This window comes from Callithrix jacchus, chromosome 1 (genome assembly GCF_049354715.1).
Source record: "Callithrix jacchus isolate 240 chromosome 1, calJac240_pri, whole genome shotgun sequence".
Lineage (NCBI taxonomy): Eukaryota > Metazoa > Chordata > Mammalia > Primates > Cebidae > Callithrix > Callithrix jacchus.
In genome coordinates this window covers 46,575,294-46,597,867 of record NC_133502.1, presented here as the reverse complement: position 1 = coordinate 46,597,867, position 22,574 = coordinate 46,575,294, and the positions used below count along the sequence as shown (strand labels likewise).

Genomic DNA, 22,574 nt, shown 5'->3' with positions numbered 1-22,574 from the left:
GGTGTACAAAGTCAAGAATTGAGGTTTGGGAACCTTCACCTAGATTTCAGAGGATGTATGGAAAGGCCTAGGCCTAGATATCCAAGCAGAAGTTGCTGCAGGGGTGGAGCCCTCATGGAAAATATCTGCTAAGGCAGTCCTGAAGGGAAATGTTGGGTTGGAGCACCCAAACAGAATCCCCAATGGGACATTGCCTGGTTTACCTGTACGAAGAGAGCCACTGTCCTCCAGACTCCAGAATTTAGATCCACCAACAGCTTGCACCATGCACCTGGAAAAGCCTCAATGCCTGTTCTTGAAAGCAGCTGGGAGGGGACTGTACCCTGAAAAGCCACAGGGGAAGAGCTTACCAAAAACATGGGAGCTCACCTCTTGTATCAGCATGACGTGGATGGGAGACATGGAGTCAAAGAAGATTATTTTGAAACTTTAAGGTTTAATAATTGTTTTATTGAATTTTGAACTTGCATAGGGCCTATAGCCCCTTGGTTTTGGCCAATTTATCCAATATGGAATGGCATATTTACCCAATGCCTGTGTCCACAATGTATCTGGAAAGTAACAAACTTGCTTTTGATTTTATAGGTTCATAGGTGGAAGAGTCTTGCCTTCTCTCAGATGAAACTTTGGACTTAGACTTTTGGGTTAATATGAATTGAAATTTGGGGGAACTACTGAGAAGGCATTACTGTGTTTTGGAATGTTAAACAAATGAGATTTGGGAGGCCTCAGGGACAGAATAATGTAGTCTGGCTTTGTGTCCGCACCCAAATCCCCATGTGTTGGAGGAGGCACCTCCTGAGAGGTGATTAGATTTTGGAGCAGTTTCTCCATACTGTTCCTGTGATTGTGAATGAGTCTACATGAGATCTGATGGTTTTATAAGTGAATTTTCCTTGCTTTGCTCAGCACTTCTCTCTCCTGCTGCCATGTGAAGAAGACTGTGTTTGCTTTCCCTTCCACCATGATTCTAAGTCTTCTGAGGCCTCCACAGTCATGTGGAAGTGTGAGTTAATTAAACCTCTTTCCTTTGTAAATTACCCCCTCTTGGATATTTCTTCATAGCAGCATGAAAACAAACAAATAGACTTCTGCTAGGTACACAATGGCAATAGCAAAGGCATAGCTCTGAGGTAAGAAGCATTGCACGTTGCAATACCTAAAAGGCCAATGTAGCCTGAGGTGAGAGTCTGGGAGATAAATTATAGAATAAGAGGCAAATAATTCCCAGGGTACACTGAATACTGTGGCAGTTCCAAAATATATCTGAAGTTTATTTTTATACATCTTATCAAAGTTTGTACAATAAGAAGTAAAGTTTTAATAGAAAACATAATCTTGCCCTGATAAAATATGTGTGAGAGTTTGGGTCAACCAGAGTTTTGAAAAGTGAGAAATGTCAAGGAAGTTAGACTGACTTTCTGAATATGTCTGTTCTTTGCTCATTTTATTACTGATCCATGAATGGCATATGTATAATCAGATTTCATGCAGGCAAGCTAAGTTTAAAGGAATTTAACAGAAATTTAGTCCTCTCTCTGCTGCTTAAGAACTAGTTGCAGTATGAATTCAGCCAAAGCAACCAGCTTCATGAAAGTATAATATTCTTCAGAGAAATTAGGCAGAATGCATTATTTCTACAGTGTATCTTATTATTCTCAATGTCAAAAAATCCCCCCAGAAAGAAAATATGGTTGATTGTCAAGAAAAACAAAATTAAGAGACCAAAATTTGAATGACCTAGAGTTTGTAAAACTAAAAAAAGAAATTTAAAGCAGTGAGTATTCCTTTGTTCAAGAATGTAAGGAAAATTTATAATGAGTAAAAAGGTAAACATTCTCTGAAGAAATATAGATACTCATAACCAAATTTAAGTACTAGATGTGAAAAATGCAGTATCTAAAGCAATCCACTATTTAAGTTTTTGAGCAAAATGAAAATGGGAAGAAAAGAAACATCAAACTTCAAGATGGACCAATAGAAATTATCTAATTTGAAAAACAGAATAAAATTACTGAGAGAAAGAAGTAACTCATATGTTTGACAGTAATTAAAAGTTCAAACATGTGTAATTATAGTCATTATGGAAGGAAGAGAGTACTTCAAAGAATGGGAGTATAATATCTGCTTGTGGAAATAAACATATTTACATAAATGTGGAATTTCAAGAGCTCACAGAGCAAGATGGAATATAAATAAACAAACAAAAAACTCACATAGGTATGTTACAGCCAAGTAGCTAAAACCAGTGAATGAGTTGACATAAATAAGAGGAAAAGTGACATATTGCAAGTAAGAAAACTTGGTTGAGTATTCAGAAACTATGGACAGTGGAAAACTAGTTTTTAATTGCTGAGAACAGATGTCAACCTGGCATTCTATATCAAGCAAAAATATAGAGTATTAAAAGAATGAAATCTGTATAAAGACTTTTCTGATGAAATAACATTAATGGGTATTTCTTTTACCAAAGAACATGCACTATAAAAAATGCTAAATGTCACTTTTTAAAACTTATGATGGCAGTTAATTTGTGCTGCTGTGGTATGAAAAAAAATGAGAATTATTTTTTTAAGATAGAAGAAAGGGCATTGTATATACAAATATGAGTAAAATAGGAAGCATTTTATTTTTGCTCTCAAGTTGTAAAAAACTACTCATGGCTTTAAGACAAAATAATAACACTGTGTTCTGGATTCATAATTTATGTGAATGTAACACATATCCTAATGAAAATATTAAAGACAGTTTAAAATTTCAGGATTTCCTCATTAAGAGAAGTGGCAAAATATTTAAATCAGCTCACTGATTTAGTGTATATACTGTAATTCTTATATAAATTAGTTGTTTTTTGTTTGTTGGTTAGAGATGGAGTCTCACTCTGTCACACAGGCTGGAGTTTAGTGGCTTGATCTTGGCTTACTGCAACTTCCACTTCCCTGGTTCAAGTGATTCTCCTGCCTCAGCCTCCCAAGTAGATGGGATTACAGCTGTGCACAACATCACCTCCAGCTAATTTCTGTATTTTTAGTAGAGATAGGGTTTCACCATGTTTGCCAGACTGGTCTCAAACTCTTGATCTCAAATGATCTGCTCACTTCAGCCTCCTACTAACGCAGTGTAAGCCACTGTGTATGGTCGCAAATTAGTTTTTTTAAAAAATGTTCTGGAAATTCCTCACATTCAGGAAGAATTTTTTACGCAGTAGAAATGCCAAGTTAAATACAATTATAACCACTAAAATTATGGATAAAATCTAAAGAGATAAAATACCAATATGTGATTATTTTGGTGGAGATAGTGTCTTTTTGCTGCCATTTCATTAATGTTCACATGTATAATATTTTCATTAATGGAATCTCCTGCTTGCTTTAGTATCATGGGTTATTATTGTTTACTATGGTTCATCTTATGGGTTTATTAACAATAAAATTATGTCTACATTTTTTATTGATTTGTTCATCATCTTTGTCAGTTATTAAATAGATATTGTATCTTTATTTTCTCTTTCTATTCTCCATAAACATTGGAAAATATTTTATTTTGAGAAAGATCTGTGATTATTAATTTTAATACACCTAGTCTAGTTATTCTCCACACAGTTTATCTACCATCTTCCTAAGAATGATGGTATATTAACAGAGTCTCATTCCAGATGGTTATAGTAAGTATTACTGAATACTTAAGCTTAATACTGAATACTGAATCTTCATTTTCTATGTGAGTAGAACTAAATTGTGTTTCCAGTATTGGACTACCAAGTATGAGAGATCTTCAATTTAATATCTAGATCACAGATCATAATATAAATGTAATTTTCTACAAAATATTGCCCTGCTCATCTCTACCTCTATGAGCATCTGTTGCCTTGAAGGAATTATGTTAAGCCTTAGCTTGGATTTTCAGTACAGGTTTGCTGTGTACAATTTGCACTGCTCTGAACAGCTGGCTATCACTTTTGCTTTCCCATTTCATTCACAGTTGAAATGATTTACCACCCATGGATGCATCCTGTTCCTTCTGTGTTCATTTGTTGGGTTAATTAACTTTTACTCTTTCTAGTTTTTTCATACAAGCCTTAATAGTTAATTCAACTATAAATGGCTAAAGAGTGTGTACTGTTTTACTAAAAACAACTGTGTTGAGAAGTCTGCAATTAAATGTGTGAATTTTTCAAAACAGCAAACTATTTTCCCCAGATAACAAAAATCATATAAAAGCTTAAATTATTTCATAGGTGATTTGGTTTTGATGATAGAATATCTAAGCTATAAATAAACTACCATTTTTGGTCAGAAAACAGTCTTCCGTGTCTTCATAATTTTCCTTTTCCCCACAAAAATTCCTGGTTTCATAACCCATATGCAATCAGGAAGCTCAAATTTATATCCAACATACTTCCCGGTTGTGACAATTTTCCTGGTGGTCATGTGTTCAATCTGCAGCTGCAAATCTGTTTCCTCCAGGTTCCCTTACCACTAGGTTTCTAAATCCTCAGTTGACATGATTCTTCTTTTAAAACATGGTTCTTGCTTTTAAAACATCCTAAAAATTCTAAAATGGTAGATTCAAGATGTTCACAAATAAAAATTACTTTATACTTCAATTACAGTAGATTTCACCTAATTAGTATGGTTATAAAAATTGTACCTTGTGATCAAAGTGATTCATATCAGTTAGTTTAATTAATGCTGCCTGGAGCAGCACTACAGGATCACAGGTGCTATGGGTCAACATTTGCATGCCGTGACAAGTTCTCTTGGTCCCAACTGCACCTCAAGTTGTTCTGTCTGCAACCAGTGTTAAGCAGGCTTTGATTATTCTTATTTAGGTGCAACTGGACAGCATCCTGACCCAAATTTTGCTATGGATCTTCCATTTCCTCCTCTGGTTCATGAAGGATGACAGCTGCGGCACATGGCAGACACAAATATACACCTAGAAAAGGTAGGAGAGGCAATATTTCACGGCATACCTTGACTAATTGGGGATGGTATCTTGTAGATAAATACTTCCTACTTTTGTCCGGGGGGCAGAAGATTCCGGGAGAGCATTCATGTATTTTTTAATCTTTGAATTGTATATATGTCCCCATGTTTAAATTTTGACATTTAAACTTTCTGAAGTCAGAGGGAAGCCATGGTACATCTACTGATGCTCTGACTCAAACTCTTCTGGCATCAGACTTATACTAGCAGCAAGTACACCTTACCAAATGAAAACCTCCCATTTATGCCTAATATGGTTTTCACAGGTTACTCTGCAAATCCATTTTTTTATTTCTCTTGGGAGTTTAAGGCTTAAGCGTTTAGGATGTGACTTTCAGGAATGTAGATTTTTTTGAGCACAAAGCTTAGTATGCTCTCTCTGCTCATCTTAGAGGAGACCACTCAGAAATATTTTAATTCCCAAAACACTGTTGACCTATTTCCTTTCCACGAATTCCAAGTTTTAAAGCCAGTGGCAAAACTCCAAGATTCTACTACTTGAAAAATAACTTGTGAATGTATTTTATTTAGAGTTTTTTAAATCTCTAGAAAGTTAGTGGGAAGCTTAAGAACTGCCTTGAAGTTTAGGTCTCTCCTTAAAAATATAGCCCATTTTCTTTCCTATTTTTGCATATGTAAAATGAACTCTCTAGGAGTCTATGAGCAAGCTTACCAATCAGCCTTAGCAGCGGTCACCTTGGTAATGCTTCTTATATTGATTTTCTTCTTACCTCAGTCAACTCCTTTGGCTTCTTCTTGCTTTCAGAGATCATCTCCTAAGTCATCACTGGCCAAAGGTTTTGACTTAGGCTCTGCTTTTGAGGATACTGAAATTAACAGAAAGTTAATATGTGTTTATTTTAGGTTCTCCTTTTCTTATATGAGACTTGTTGATTCTAATTCTCTTTATAAATAAAAAAGATATGATTATATCCTAAATAATCTGAGGTAAAATAATGAAAAACTCTATGCTTTCTACAAATAGGACATGTGGTAGGCATATCTCTGGATATAGAAATCTATTATAGCCCAAATCCCATAATGTAAAAAGTTTTCATGGACATAAAAATGGCATAACCTCAAAATTGTAACCTATTGACAGTGAAACCTGAAGGTAATATTATCTAGCCAATATAATATCAACAACCTGCTTATGAAACACTTGAAGAACCTGCTTAAGAAACACTAAAAACGTGTGTTTTCTACTGTGAATACATGAATCTCAACTCTCAACTCCCACATTTTTTATATATTTTTTTCATTAATGGAGTGATTCTCCCTTCTCAACCCCCAGAGTAGCTGGGATTAGAGGTGTGCACGCCACCATGCCCAGGTAATTTTTGTATTTTTAGTAGAGACAGGGTTTCACCCTGTTGGCCAAGCTGGCTCTGAACTCCTGACTTCTGGTGATCCACCCACCTCAGCCTCCCAAAGTTTTCAGATTACAGGTCTGAGCCCCAACCCCGCCTTTTCTGACATATTTTAAAGGACCTATTATAAATCAACATAGACTAATAGCATGGTACATGGCAGAAATGAAATTAATTCCATAGTTTATTTCTATATGCATTGTTATAGTACTAATAATGATAAAATACCAACTAGTAAATTTAATTGCAATAATAATATATTTTATAAGAATAAACAAAAATTAGACAAATGATAATCTATGCCTTGTAGGCTATTGCACACAGACTTTATCATAGTCTCTGTCTCTACTGTAAACTTGGGTGAATTTTTTGGCATCCAAAAAATTGGAGACTAAATTTTTTGGCATCCAAAAAATTGGAGACTAAATTTTTTGGCATCCAAAATTAGAATTAAAAAAAATACCTTAAGAAATATATGTGGTTGCTATTACAAAAATCCTCTCATACTGAATAAACTGATCTTAGAAAACATGCATTCTCTTCTTATGTGCTTTACTGCATTTATTATTGTGTGCTATGCTGATTACCTTAAATAATTAACATGAACTGGATAGTGATGGAGAAGAAATAAGAATTATTGCTCAGAAAAAAAAGACTTAATAGCAAAAATCTGTCTTGGGAAACTAGATTTATAATAATTTTGTTACAACTAAGAGAGATGATATGGGAAGTAGAAACATTATTGTTTTGGTGTATGTTTTTACAATGTCTAACTCAAAGATTAGGTAAGCGCATTATGATATCTTCTGCTACTCATCTGTGCATCCATTATCCATCCATCCAGTTTCACTGGACATTGAGCATTTATTAAAATCATGTACTGTGCATTAAATGTGAATTTTATTACTTCAAGCATTCCTTTTACAATTTTGTATGATTTTACCTGTATAGAAATACAGTCCAAATATAAGGAATGCAGAAGGTCCAGGCTACATGGGAAGGCTCCCTCTAGTGAGCAGAAGTAATCAATTCATAATAACATACATGATAAAAATGCAGAATATTTTTCAAAAATATTTTCTGCTAAATACTATACTATATAAGCAAACATCAGTTTCTTCAAAATAATGATGGTATTTATAGTTTCTAGAAAATGGAGCTTTTAAGATTTATTATAACCAGATTTGTAATTTTAAACACAGATCGATTCATATGCAGTCTTCAAAAATATTTGAATTGTTTGATTCTAGTAATTTAAGAATACTTTTATCATGTAATAAATGATCAGCATTCAACAGGAGTCTTTAGAAGAACTAGAAAACTAGGTTTGACTATGCTTGCTGTTAAAATTAGAGAAAATATTTTTTGCACTTGAATTTTCCTGGCTTAGGCATAGTGGCAATATATTTATGCATTTTTTGGTGAGTTATTGCTTTTCAGTCAAATTTTCCTATACTCTATAATTATTTTTACCACTTCATTATAGAAAGCCTTGTAATAAGGAGAAAAGCACATACTGTGTTACCTGAACAAAGTGAACTACATTTTTAACTCGACATATCCTCCATAATTAAAACCCCGTTGGCTATTACCTTTGTCACCTTTGTATTCACCAATTGTAGACCTTGATAGAGGGGTTTAATTTTCCACATAGTATAGTTTTATTGTACATTTTGTTGCTTTCTTGGTGGCCAGTACCTTGGTGGCTCTTACTAATGAATCCTACCTCTTCATGGAATAAGACATAATACATTCCCTTCCTTTGCCCACAAACAGCCAAACTTGGTAGCACTAATTAGACAGATCCACTCAAGAGTTATATTCCTAATACAAATCACTTTGCCTTAGAAAAATTAGGTATAATCTAGTCTTGCTGAAAGGTTGAATAATCTTATGTGTCCAAAAGACAAAAATATATAGTAAATATATTCCATCTGTGTATTAAAATCTAGGGAAATATCCATATATCAGAATACAATGCATATACACACATTGGGATGTAGAACAAATACTTTTATATATATTGCTGGAAAGCTTAGTGACATTAAATGAGCCATTCAGTGAATGTTTGATATTTAATGCAAATATTCATCATAGCTTCATTGATTCATTCTCAAAGCTTTCTACATTTTTGGGCTTAGAAGAAATTTAATTCTCCTTCCTATTTCATGTTTTCTTTGTGTAAACATGTCTGTGTGTGTGGGTGTGTGTGTGGGTGTACAAACTGGAAGACATGGATATAAGAATATGAATTTGAGAAACCAGTTAGGTATTTATATCAATATAAGTTAACTACAATAGCTGATTTTTTGCTATTTTCATATTTTATCAAATTAATATTACTCTATGTCAATGTTTTTAAATATAGTATTTCTCTCCAAATGTTTAAAATAATAATTTTATAAAACGTTAAGTCCTTAAGTAACTTAAAAGTTAATATGTAACAATCCATTCTTAATCTCTCTCTTTCTCTCTCTCTCTCTCTCTCTCTCTCGCTCTCTCTCTCCCTATATATATATATATGTATATATTTGGAGTATTCAGTTTAAGAATTAAGACTTTAAGAACATTTCTAAAATAACTTCAAAACCAAAGATAACCTTTCATTATACCTAAACAGAATAGTATCATTTATAATTTTAAGTTTTTAAATTGATTATATGATCACGATCTTTTTTACCTAATTATAGCAAACATTGTGTATAAATCTGGAATATTTTAACCAAATAAAATATGAAAGACATATCCATTGCCACTGCTTCTAACATTATAAATAACTTTAAAATACAACTTTCATCAAACTAGTCTCCATACTCTTTTTTATAATTTTTAATATTTTTTTTCATAGAAAACTTTTAAATTAACATCTTGATGAACTTAAGTTATCTCAGTTACATTTATTTTTCACAATTGGTGATACTCCTGATGTTAAAACATGAAGAGGTTAAAAACAGAGAATTCTGGCAGAATCATAGTAAAAAAAAAATTCTTGAAAGATTGCATTTTGACAAATCAATAAGCTTTTTATATCACATAATTACATTTTCATTTTGTCCTCTTCAGGTTGGTTATTAACACAGCAGAAGACTGGCTGTCTGCTGTCTAAGCCAAGGTTAAGAAACATGTTTACAATATAATATTTCTATTGCCTCAGTACAAAATAAGCTCTATTCTTATTTCTTGACATATTCTTGTTGCCTTTAAAGCATTAATCTCTGGTACTTTTTAAGTGACAAAACAAGCAAAGAAGCAAATAGTATGTATATATAAATAAACTGATGTAGAAGTTTGAACTCTTAGAAGCTCTATAATTATAAATATATATCTATAGTTATATATATAAATATATATAGTTATAGAGCTATATATAAAGTTATATATATTCTTTAGAGTTATATATATAGTTTTTTATATATATAACTATATAACATATATATAACCATATATAACTATTAATATATACATATATAGTTATTTATATAACTATGAATATATACATATATAGTTTTATATATATAACTATTTATATAACTGTAAATATATACATATATATAGTTATATATAATCTATATATGTATATAGTTATAGAGCTTCTGAGAGTTCACACTTCTACACCGGTTTATTGTCTTTTCTTTCAAGATTTTCTGTGTTTATGTTTTTCTAGATAACCATTGTTTCACATTCAAATTTAGATGTGGAAATATTAAGGGATATAGCATAATTACTACAAACTTCTACAGAATTTTAGAGAATTATTTACTAACTACCTGGAAATCACAACTATACTTTCAATGCGAATTAATTCATCACATATAAAGTAAACATGACTAAGATGAACAAAATTAATTTTGCTACTTTTTATTTAATTAAAAAATAAATTCTAATGAGGGTAAATGAATGGTAACTAGTTAATAAAATTGTTAGATGTATCAACAAATATATTCAGTATATATAATCAATAATGATTAAAAGATTAAGTAAATATCTAATTGTAATCAAATCAGAAAGAAATTTTAGATTCGTGAAGCAAGTGGATTGATGTTTTACATTACAAAAGAGAAATACATTATTCACAGTAATTTTACTGTATTTTTCTTTTACAATGAGAAGCGTTAGATTAATGGAAACATAAACAATTACAATCTTGTTCTACTAGGCATTGTAGAACACTCAAAATAATACTTAACTGAAATTCAGTAAATAGCTATGAAAGATCTCTAAATAATGTCTTCAATAGTTTTATAACTGATTTTTTTTAAGAAGCATGTTTATGAAAGTTGCTTAAGAGTTATATTTTGCCAAGCGTGGTAGTTAAAAGACTAAAATGCTAAAAGACTCTCAGCATTTTTAGAGTCTGAGGTGGGAGGATGGCTTGAGTTCAGGAATGCAAGATCAGCCTGGGCAACATAGTGAGACGCTATCCCCACAAAGAAGAAAAATAGCATGGTTGCATGCATCTGTGATCCCAGCTACACAGAAGGCTGAGGTGAGAGGATCACTAGAGACCAGGAAGATCATGCTGCATTCAGCTGGAAAGGCACCTCTGCACTCTAGCATTGGGAGACAGAATGAGACCCTGTCTCAAAAAAAAAACAAAAAGGTTAGATTTTCACCCGTCACCAAAGATAATTCGTTGTTTTTAAATATAAACATATGTATGTATTTCTGAACTTGACTTTCTGCTTCATTGTTGAGGTTATACTATTTAAATCATATATTGAAAACATGAATGCTTTGAACAAATGCATCTATGTCATGAAATAAGTCATAGAGATTAATTTTTTTCTACAGTTATTAAGAAAAATAATTTTAAGCACTATTTTTTCATCTAGATTGGAAAATACCTTTGGTTCTTTTTTAGCTTATAATGATACAATCTTTATGTTTTATAAATTCATTTGAATCATAAATTAGTTGAAATATTTTTTTCAGAAATATAATTGATTAAACTGTATGTTTTAATTAAAATATGAGAATTTGGTAGGCTTTATAGTGGCCCCCAAAAAGATATGTCTACAGTGTGAATATTAATTTTAATGGCAAAGTATGTGATTAAGTAATTGAATGAAGGAGCTGGTCCTGGATTATCCAGGTGGGCTCTAAATTCAATTACAAGTGTTCTCAAAGAGTGAGACAGAGAATTATTAAACAGATACAGAAGAGGAGAGAGCAAGGTGAAGAAGATAGCCAAGATTTTACTGATGCAGCCACAAAACAAGGAATGAGAACAGGCACCAGAGATTTAGGAGGGGTTGCAGCCCTATCTACACCTTGCTTCAGACTTGAGGCCTTCAGATTGTGAAAAACATAAATTTCTGTTGTTTTCAGTGCCAAGCATGTGGTAATTTGTTACAGCGGTCCTAAATAACTAATAGACTAAACTAGCATTTTAGCTAGTGATAATATTGAAATTAAATAATGATGTGGTTTATAAAATCTATACACTGAGACAATCACAGTATACAAGAACAATGGTAGTGTACTCAGTACACATTATAGTCTATTCTACTTACAAAATGATGAAAGTTATTACTTGTAGAAGTTGAATCATTCTGCATATAAATTTTTTAAAACTTTAGTATGTGTCTTTAAGCTATAGTTAATGTTTTGAATATAGAACTAACCTGACATATTGCCTAACTGTTGAGATGTTAAAAAGACTTTAAAAGCATTTGAGAAATTATAAACATGAATGAGACTAATTTTAATAATGGAGCATTTTACTCAATAATATGAATTTCATGTCATAGTTGAGAAGTCTCAAATGGTTGTAATACATATTTCCTACTCATTTGAATGAGTAACAACATGCTTTTGACAGTTTTCAAGAACTTAAAAGGTACTATTTATGAATTTATGGAGACTTCCTTTCTGTTTCTTTAATAATCTGAAATATATTCAAGAACATTTGTGGTTAATAGAGTGCTTTTAATTTTCACAATATTCATAATATTTGCTCCAACATCCACAATGGGGTTCTGAGGTTGGGCAAGGTTTAAGTTTTAAGAATGAGCAAAGATTCACTCACTTTTATATAAGACTGTAGAATAGATTGAACATGACTCAGTGAGATAGGTCAATAACTTGATATTCATTTGTCTTTGAGCCCTTTCACTCCATTTGTCAGACTCGTCTCAATGGAAAAAAGTGCCAGTCATCTTTAATCAGTTCATATTACTTATCTCACAATAATGATCTAGAACATTGTCTATGTGTGTTGCTATGGTGATCTTCTTGTATTCATCAAAATTTTTTAATCTTTCAAAACATGAGCAATAAAAATGTACTAGCATTTTCCATGGGCTTGCTTCCACTTCATTTTTTCTTTGGATAACATGAGGTAGGATAAGTAAATTGCAGGATTTAATAATGTGTATAGTACATTATGTCCAGTGATTGTTCTGTGAATGAAGGAAATTTCAAAGCACAAATGGTTGCTTGTTTTGTGACAAGTTATGGCAAGCAGCAGCCCATAGATTCCAGTACTGCAGCTTATTACACCCAGCAATAAATCAAAAACAATAGTTTTTGTTACTTTTACAACCCCCCAAGAGAGTTTTATAGATTCACCTTGACTTCATAATATTGTTATTAACTTTTCAAAGATAACAGGAAGCACAGTCCATTATATTTTTAAGCCTTCAATCATTTTTATCTTCTGCTTGTGTGTTCAGAACATTTAGTCAGGTATTAATCAAATTATTCATTTAAAAACATTCATGGACTGTTTTGAAACCTTATCCTAGGAAAACTTAAAGAAACAAAAGAGTAGAAGCAAATAGCCCTTGTCATGATTAAGCTAAATGTGAAGACCTAAAATATACCATCAGAACTAAGAGGATATTAACATTAAGAGCATTATGTAGAATGTAAAAAAAAACTACAAAATATTATTATATCACTGTATCAATAAACTGTAGAATTTCAGAAGAAGAAAATATCTATATAATCTGTCATAGATGCAATTGTCCTCATGCAAATATTCTGAGCATGATTTCCTTTCTGTCTGAAGATTACTTAAAAGTTCTTAATTCTCCAGTATCCTCACTACTCTTCTCCCTCTTCTTATTCATTGGCTCAAATGGGAAATGAAATTTACCAAATGAGAACTCCATCAATTTCCTAATACAAAATTCAAAATTTCCTTTAGTATGCAGTAACTTTCTAACCACCTTCTGCTCTTTACTGACTGGCTCCATAGTTCAAGGTTTTTTAAACTTTGGTGCTCATCAGAATTGTTACCAAAACACTAGGTCTAGTTTAGGTCCTGCTGTTCGCCACACAGAAAGGCAATCACTGAGACAATGAGTATTGCCAAGGAAGATGGCTTCAATGAGGTACTGCAGCAGAAGAGATGGGGAATCAGTCACAAATTTATCTCCCAGACTAAAATTAGGGATTTTAGTAGCTGGAAAGAACTACAACCATGTGTGAGAAAGCATGAACTAGGGAGGGGTAAGGAAAGAATCATGAGAGATGAGGGGTCTGGCTTCTTGTCTGGATGAGGTGACCTGGTGAGTTTAAGTTCTTTGACACATTTTGGAAGCCAGAGGAACATTTTCTAAGGAAGGAACTCAATTTAAAAAATATATTTCAAGATTTAAGACCAGAATGATAAATTTCTATGTTTATCCAAAAAATCTGCCTATGAGACTATTGAGTTGGTTTCAGAATCACCTTTAGGACTTGTTAAAACCCAAATTGCTTGTGCCTAGGTCTGGTGTGAAACTCTCACATTTGCATATCTATCAAGTTCCTCTAACATTTTTTGGTTATGGAGAGATTATGTATTAATTTTTAAACTATGCAATTATTTTTATATATTTTATATATAATATAAAATATGAAGATATCCTCTTCATTGATATTTGTGGATCCATAAGGAACTTTTTTATTAATAAAATAAGACATAGTATTATAAAATTATTTTAATCAGTAAAAATTTGAAATTCTCATCTTCTGGTAAAATAATAAAATATTTTTTACAATGTGAGTTTATAGTTAATATTTTCTAGAAATAACATTTTCTTTCTTTTCACACTGTTGTCCTAGCTTTCTTGCTTATAATTTATTGTCTAGAATAGTACATTAGTCTAATGATAAAATATGCATGCCTCTTTTCTCTGGCATTCATCCTGAAACTGTGAGCGGAATTCTCTAAAATTAGCTGAAAATACTATAATTAATGTTATATTTTAAAATAAATATTTGTGGTATCTTCAATGTCACCAAAATAAAATCCCAAATTATTCAAAGGGAATTCTAGCTTCCATTATAATGGCTTTCTTAGCCTTGCAGTGAGAACTTATAACATCTCCTTTTGAATTTCTATATCTCTTTGCTGAGAAATCTAATTCAACATTTTTATTCATTCTGCTAGAATTGGTGTTTACTTATCATATTGATCATACTGTGAGCTTCTTGAAGCCCAAATAATATGTCATATTCAGGTCTTTATTCTAGGAATGTAATACAGCTACTACATTATAGGGTACCATTGCTGAGTTAATGAGCCAATTAATAAATGAACAGTAAAATAAAATTTAGAAAATACCATAGAGAAGAAATTTAGGAGGCAAACAATAAAAACTTGTCCAACCTTGCATCTTTTTCCAGTATTGGTGAGAAAAGAGACTTTCAAATGATTGTATTGTTCTAATTATAGAAACAACATCAAAAATTAAACAAGTTAAATTTATACATTAAAATAGCTATCAGAAAGTCTGTGTTTTATCACACATGTTAGCTATAACTACACATTTATTTTACTTGATTTTCTTTTACAACTTTTTTTCTTTTGAGATGGAGCCTCACTCTATTGCCAGGCTGGAGTGCAGTGGTGCCATCTAGGCTCACTGCAATCTCTTCCCAGGTTCAGGTGCTTCTCCTGGCTCAGCCTCCTGAGTAGCTGGGATTACAGGCATGCACCACCACACCCAGCTAATTTTTGTATTTTTGGTAGAGACACATATTCACCATGTTGGCCAGAATGGTCTCTATCTCCTGATATCATGATCCACACACCCTAGTCTCCCAAAGTGCTGGGATTACAAACATGAGCCATTGTGTCCAGCCACAATATTTTATACTTACATAAAGGGACTATTCTAAAAACAACTACCTTTAGTTTCCTTGGGAATTTATTACCAAAATCAAGTACTTATTTTTATTCACAGTACTTTCCTTTATTGATGAATATTTTCTGTATGTGACATTTATGACCTTTCCTAAAAGCAGTGGAGGTTGACTTGTGCTCAATTTAATGACAGTGACCTCAGAATTCTTTATGAGAACAGGGAGGTTGTATATTTCTTATAAATTATTTGCTTCTCAGTGTGGGGGATGCAAGGAGCTCTTCCTATTAAACTACCGTACATGTGTATTTGTAAAGATTTAACCTAGTCCCTTCTGCTCATTTTATGTCTAACTGCTTGCAGTGAGTATCCATTTCACAGAATTTTTTAAAGTATGTATTTTCTTTTTTTAAAAACTAATATTTGTAAGCAGTATGATCTGTATAATATATTTGATACCTATTGTCTTCTCTGTGGGGAATATTGGACTCATTTCTGTTTGAAATATTATTTTACAAGAGTATAAAGATTTAGTTGAATTTATTTTTAAAATAAAAATGTATGAATACATTTGAAAAAAAAGGCTTGTCACGTATGAAAATTTTAAAATATTTGTATTTTGTACTCATTTATATTTACATGCCAGGGTTTTTTTAATTACATGTCTTATAAGTAGAAAATAGAGACTGTCATGTTTTTAAATAAAGTCATCCAATAATAAAGTGTTTTTCATAGCTATTAATTTAACTATGAAATAAGAAATTCATAAAAAGTACAAAAACATAAGAAAAAATTATTTTCTTCTTTTCTGTGTTTTTGTTCAGCAGACTCCCATGTAAAAAGTATATGCATTAAATATTGTTACATATAAGATCTTTGTAAGATAAATAATCATCACATTAAAGGGTCTAATATTTAATAAAACACTAAAATGTTATGCCTTTATCTAATTAAAGCAAATGTTTATTGAACATATTATATATTCAAGACACTTTGCTAAGTGTCAGAACTGAAAAGTGACCCAAACAGAGATAATACTCTCAAAAATGGCATAGTCAATAAAGAAAATATCAATGTGGAGGAGACATTAACTGAAGAAAGAAACAGTTTGCACTGACAAATTTTAACAGATTAAAATTCAATTTGAATTAAATATTCCAATTTTTATTATTTTCTCGGTTTTTTTGTAAGATGATTCTGAAAGTCATTTATGCTGAGAAAATACAGAGTAACTCATAAGCTACTTTCCTTTTCCTTTTGTCAGAATATGTAAGAAGTATATTAGCCTTTATAGATCTTTGATTGTTCAAGTTGATTTTACAATTATTTGCACCCAATCATCAAACTTTAGTTCTGACCTGAATCTCATTTTTGTCTAGTTAAAAACAAAATAACCATCTATTATCACAAAGTTTATTCTTAGAATTCTCAGTATTCTGGGAATTCAGGATTGCATTAAAAGGAAAATTAAAAAATCAAACATAAGAAAAGCATAAAATATATTATATAATATTTGTATTATATTTTAATTGCCTAAGAGTGTAACTACCCAGTGGGTTTATGTTGGCCACTGCCTAGGCAGAGCTGATTTATCAAGACAGGAGAACTGCAATGGTGAAAGACTAATTCATGCAGAGCCAGCTGTTTGAGAGACCAGAGTTTTATTACTCAAATCAGTCTTAGTGAACATACAGGGATGTGAGTTTTTAAGGATAGTTTGGCAGGTAGGTGTTTGGTATGTGGGGAGTGCTTATTGGTCAGGTTGGAGATGAAATTATAGGGGGTCAAAGTAAGTTTTTCTTGCTGTCTTCTGTTCCTGAGTGGGATCACAGAACTGGTTGAGCCAGATTACTGGTCTGGGTCGTGTCAGCTGACGCTTCAAGTGCAGAAGTCTGCAAAATATCTCAAGCATTGACCTTAGGGTATAGAATAGTGATGTTATTCCCAGGAGCAATTCGGGGAGGTTTAGGTCTGGCCCCAAATACCTCATTTATAGTTAGCTAATATGTTAGTTTTACAAAGGCAGACTGGTCCCCAGGGAAGGAAGGTTTGTTTTTTTTTTTTTCCAGGAAAGGGCTATTGTCAATTTTGTTTCAGAGTTAAAATATAAACTAAATTATTTCCCAAGGTTAGTTAGAACAGCTACACCCAGGAATGAAGAAGAACAGCTACACCCAGGAAAGAGAAAGGACAGGTTAGAAGCAACATGGCACCAGTAGTGTCTGATGTCTTTCACTGTCATAACTTCCTCAGTTATAACTCTTGCAAAGGCAGTTTCAAGAGTATTAATAGAAGTGTTACAGCTAGATGGGTAAATAAGCATAGAGAGATTATAGACATGTATGAATAAGTGAAGATTACATGCATTTTCATAGTTCTTGATAGTTGTCTTAATAAATATTTTGACTCTGTTTTTTAAGATTCTCATTAAACTGAAATATATCTTTGTAAGTTACATGTTCAAAAAAGACTCCTCAATTTAAAAAGTTAATATTTAATGTTACTTATATTTCCCCTCTAGTAGTTTCCTTACAAACAAAATTCTCCTCGTATTGATGTTCACTTATATGAATTAATAAAATAAGAACCTAATAATTAACTAAAGTTATTTTTGCATCTAAACAGTATTATTTCATATAGGGGTCATATGAAATGAAACAGCTTTTATTAAATGATTGAAATTCACTTTAACTTACTTCAAAACCAATTCTGTAGGTTAGGAATGAAAGTTATGGACATTTAACTTATATTATGCTTTTATTTGGGGAAAAATCATCTGCACTTTAACAAATTATAACTCTATTCTCAATTTTATATCGATGGCAATATCTACTTCTACAGATCAAAGTGACCATATATTTGTTTTCAATGTTCATTTCAGCGGAATAAGTTAGTAAAAAAATCATGTTAATAAGGCCAAATTCATTATCTGGATTGATATTTCTAGTGAAAATATCCTTCAGTAAAACTCTGTTTATAGATAAGATGGAGTAGCAGAAAGTTTAGTTATTCCACTGAAACACTACAAACCAGTGTCTGCAAGTGTGTATCAATGGTTTTCAAAAATTTGACATTAGACAAATAAGAGTTTGTGTTCCATTAAATAATAAAATAATATATGTATGTATGTATTTATCTAGATATAGATATAGATTTGTATGCACCCATGCTTGTTTCAATATACTGAGAGGCAATAGTCACCAGATTGTAGTGTAAATATGGGGAGCATGTCAGAGAACAAAGTCCCTAAGTAGAAGGATCTAAGGTCTAGGAAGGCCGAAAGAGATAGAGTTTAGAGAACAAATGACTGGAGAAGAGAGAGCTGCATAAAGAGAACTCAGGTTATCTGCAGGGAGTTCTGGGTGAATTTCCCAGAGCTTCTCTTGCACTTGGTGCCCTTTCATTACTCTCTATATGCAATTTATTTTCCTTGTCTTAATGTAATGTCTAGGAACTGTAGTACAGTGATGAGTAAAAGCGGTAAAACTTGATTTCTAAGTCTCAGAAAAGAGTTTTCATTATTATACCATGAACTATGATGTTAGGCATTTTATAAATGCCCTTATCAGGTAGATGAGGTCGAAAAAATAATCTACTATTTATAGTCTGTCGAGAATGTTTTTTATTTTAACAAAAGAGTGTTGAATTTTCTTAAAGCGCTTTCAGTATCTATTGAGGGTTTTTTTTTTTAATATTTCAGTTAATATAGTAAAATACACATGGATTATCAAACATTAGATGAACCTTACATTCCAAGGAAAATTCTTCTTGGCCACAGTAGTGTGTGTGTGTGTGTGTGTGTGTGTGTGTGTGTGTTTCATTCAGGCTGCTGTAACAAAATATCATAATCTGAGTGGTTTATAAACAACAGGAATTCTTAACAGTTCTGAGGGCTTGAAAACTCAAGGTGCTGGCAGATTCTGCCCAGTGAGATATCACTGTCTGGTTCATACATGGTGCCTTCTCACTGAGTCTAAATGGTGGAAGGGCTGAGGGAGCTTTCTGGGGTTTCTTTGAGAACATAACTAATCACATACATAATGGCTCTACCCTCATGACCTAACCTCTCAATGGCCCTACATCCTAATACCTTTCATTGGGTTTTAACACATGAATTGGGGGAAGACACAAAAATTTAGTGTGTGCATGTAAAATGTGTATGTGCACACACTAAATATTTAGATGTAATTTATAATTATATATTTACTATATTCATCGTATATTTATATATAGACACAGAAATTTAGTATATACATGTAAGCTTTATGTGTAATTCTACATATATATTAATTTAATTTGCTAATATTTTATTAAGAGTTTTGATCTCCAGTCATCAGGAATATTTGCCTGTATTCATTTCTTAATGTCTATCAGTTTACCATTAGGTTATGTAAACATTATAAAATGCTTTAAAAATCATTTCTACTTTTTACTTCTGAAAGGTTTTCTTATAAAATAAGTATTATTTCTTCCTTAAATGGTGATAGAATTTTGAAATTAAACTTCCTAGGCCTGAAGTGTTATTGGTGAAAAGCATTTTAATAGATATAGTTACTTCAGTAGTTTTAGGGCTATTTTCTAGCATCCTGTGATGAAAACAGATTGTTTATTCTAGCGCTTTTTTCCTTATAATAAAACCTTTAAAGTCAAAAACTTGTATATAAACACTGTTTTAATTGTAGCCTAGAAATTTTTATATATTGCATTTTCATTATCATTCAGTTTAAAATATTATTTTATTTCCTTAAAAATTTCTTTTTCAAAATAGGAAATATTTAGAAGTATGTTTTTTAATTTCAAAATATTTCTGTTTTTTCTGGAATAACATGATTATTGATGTATAGTTTTTATTGTTTATGTGGATACTAATTATAGTTTATAATTTAGTTTCATTATAGTCACATCGAATGTAGAAATCCTCTCCACCATTCTTTATTCTATAGCTGTTGAATATATTATAACTACAAACATAAAACCTGTAAGACAATGCTAAAAATGTCATTTCAAATATCCTTATATAATTTAAAGAAATTAAGAGGAAAATAATTTGTTTATATTCACAGCTATAGAAATTCTTAATGTTCTTTAATTGTTTTTTATGGTTTCCCCTCTGGTATAAATTATTTGCCCTCATAGAACTTCCTTTAACCCTTTTTACAATTCAGTTACCGTTCAATGAATTCTTAGTTTTTCTTACCTAAATTTGTCTTATTTTAGCTTCATTCTTGAATGGTAATTCGGTTAATAGAGAATTTGAATTGACAGTTATTCCCATAAGCAATTGAAATATTTTTCTGATTTGTAGTTTCCTTTGCCTTTCTGAGAAGTCTACATGTATTAGTATCATCACTAGTGTTAGTATCTGATGTCTTCTTTTCTTTAGCTGCTTTTAATATTTTAGTAATTGCTAATTTTTAAGTTTTATTACAATGCACTTACACATATATTTCTTTATATTTCTTCTGCTTACAGTTTACTGTGCTACCTAATTCTGAAACATTTTGTCTTTCCTCACATTTAAAAATCTTCCTTTCATTACATCTGATAATATGTTTTTCTGCCTCATTATTTTTGTCCTCTTCTCCTGAGATTCCAATTACATTTACCTTAGACCTTTTGATATTGTGTTTCTCCCTTCAGTTTTGTCAGTTTTGCTTCACATATTTTGGAGCTTTCATGGAAGGCAAGAATATATTTATAATTTTCATATCTTCCTGATGGTTTGACCTGTTTTACCATTATACAATATACTCTTTAGCAAAAAAAATTTGTCTGAATTTCTATTATGTCTGATAGTATAGCCACTCAGCTCCCTATTGTACAATGCTTTTAGGTTTTATCTTTCATTTTTTGTACTTTTAAACAGTTTCTATCATGCAGTCTAGAGTTTATATCATGTAAATAAAAATTAATTGTATTGTTTTTATTCACTTCTTAAATATCTGCCTTTGATTGGAGTATTTCATCTATTTGCATACAACGTCATTAGTTATAAGGGAGGAGTTATGTTTGCTATTTTGTGATTTTATATGTGTGTATGTGTGGGTGCACACTCTACATCTTTTATATTTGTCTGTCCCTCTATTACTGCTTTTCTTTTTGTTAAATAGTATACTTTTAAATTCTCCTTCGTGTGTGTGTGTGTGTGTGTGTGTGTGTGTGTGTATTATTTTCTTAGTGGTTGACTTTTTGTGAAATTTTTAGTAATAAATATTTGAGAATCTGATTTTTGTTATTTTTTAAGTTACTTATTTTGTTTAGTAGGCAATTATCTTGGCCATTCTTCAAATTCTAATTATTTCATTGTTCTGTAGGACAGGGAATAAAATCTGTATGTTCTTCTTTCACTGTTATATACTATTTGGATTGTGCCTCCCACAAACATGCTTCAGGCCTCTACCCATTTTGAAGTTCTCTTGATTTGGCTCTCTCTCTGTCTTTTTTTTTTTAGTCATCCCTTGCTCACATACCTGATGTCATCACGGTTCTAGATTTTGTTGTCTGATTCTTCTAGGCCAATAAAACTGAAGATTTCCATTAGAATTGTTGTCTCACATCTACTGAATGATTCCCAAAAGGAGAAAATTTCCAGTGCTTTTTCTTCATATTGATTCTTCTCTACATCCCCCTGCTGTTTATGGGTCACTAATACTTATAGGTGATTGCACTTTTTGTGATTTTTCTAAACATTTTGGTTTCTATCTTTAGAAAATTTAGCCTGATAGGAATTATCTGTTGTGAAATTCAAAATAAAGACTTTTGTGTCTTTAAAAACAAAACTTAGTTAGCTGTATAAAGATGCTATACTCTTTATTAGATTTGTCTAACTCCAATATACATAATGTATTTTACAAAGGATGATGAAGTGTAAAGGAAGCTTACTAATTTTCACATTAGAATCTATTAAATTGTAGGACCTGGTATTAGTGAAAACTTCTGCTATAAAATGGGAAATTACAAAATATGGATACCTATATGTTAAGTCTGATTTACTACACCTGTGAAACCCTGAGGGTCATTCACAAGCATACACCAATTGGTCAATAAAATTTGGAGAATCACTTGATAAGAACTTCTGTGTGCCCCGTAGATTTGTGGACAGACATGGAAATGCTGATAGTCTTTTCCTATTATACCACTGA

The 22,574-nt window shown here is 31.7% G+C and overlaps 1 long non-coding RNA gene across 2 annotated transcripts in view; it reads left to right on the top strand.

The window, feature by feature from the left end:
• LOC108589373 (uncharacterized) overlaps positions 1-22,574 on the top strand; it is a 292,960-nt gene that overhangs the window by 228,893 nt on the left and 41,493 nt on the right. Inside the window, exon 5 of one of the 2 annotated variants that reach the window (XR_013525729.1) lies at positions 4,832-4,947. This is a non-coding gene — a long non-coding RNA (uncharacterized LOC108589373). Of the gene's footprint in view, positions 1-4,831; positions 5,449-22,574 lie in introns of those variants that run through there. The other variant, XR_013525728.1, reaches the window with a different exon arrangement.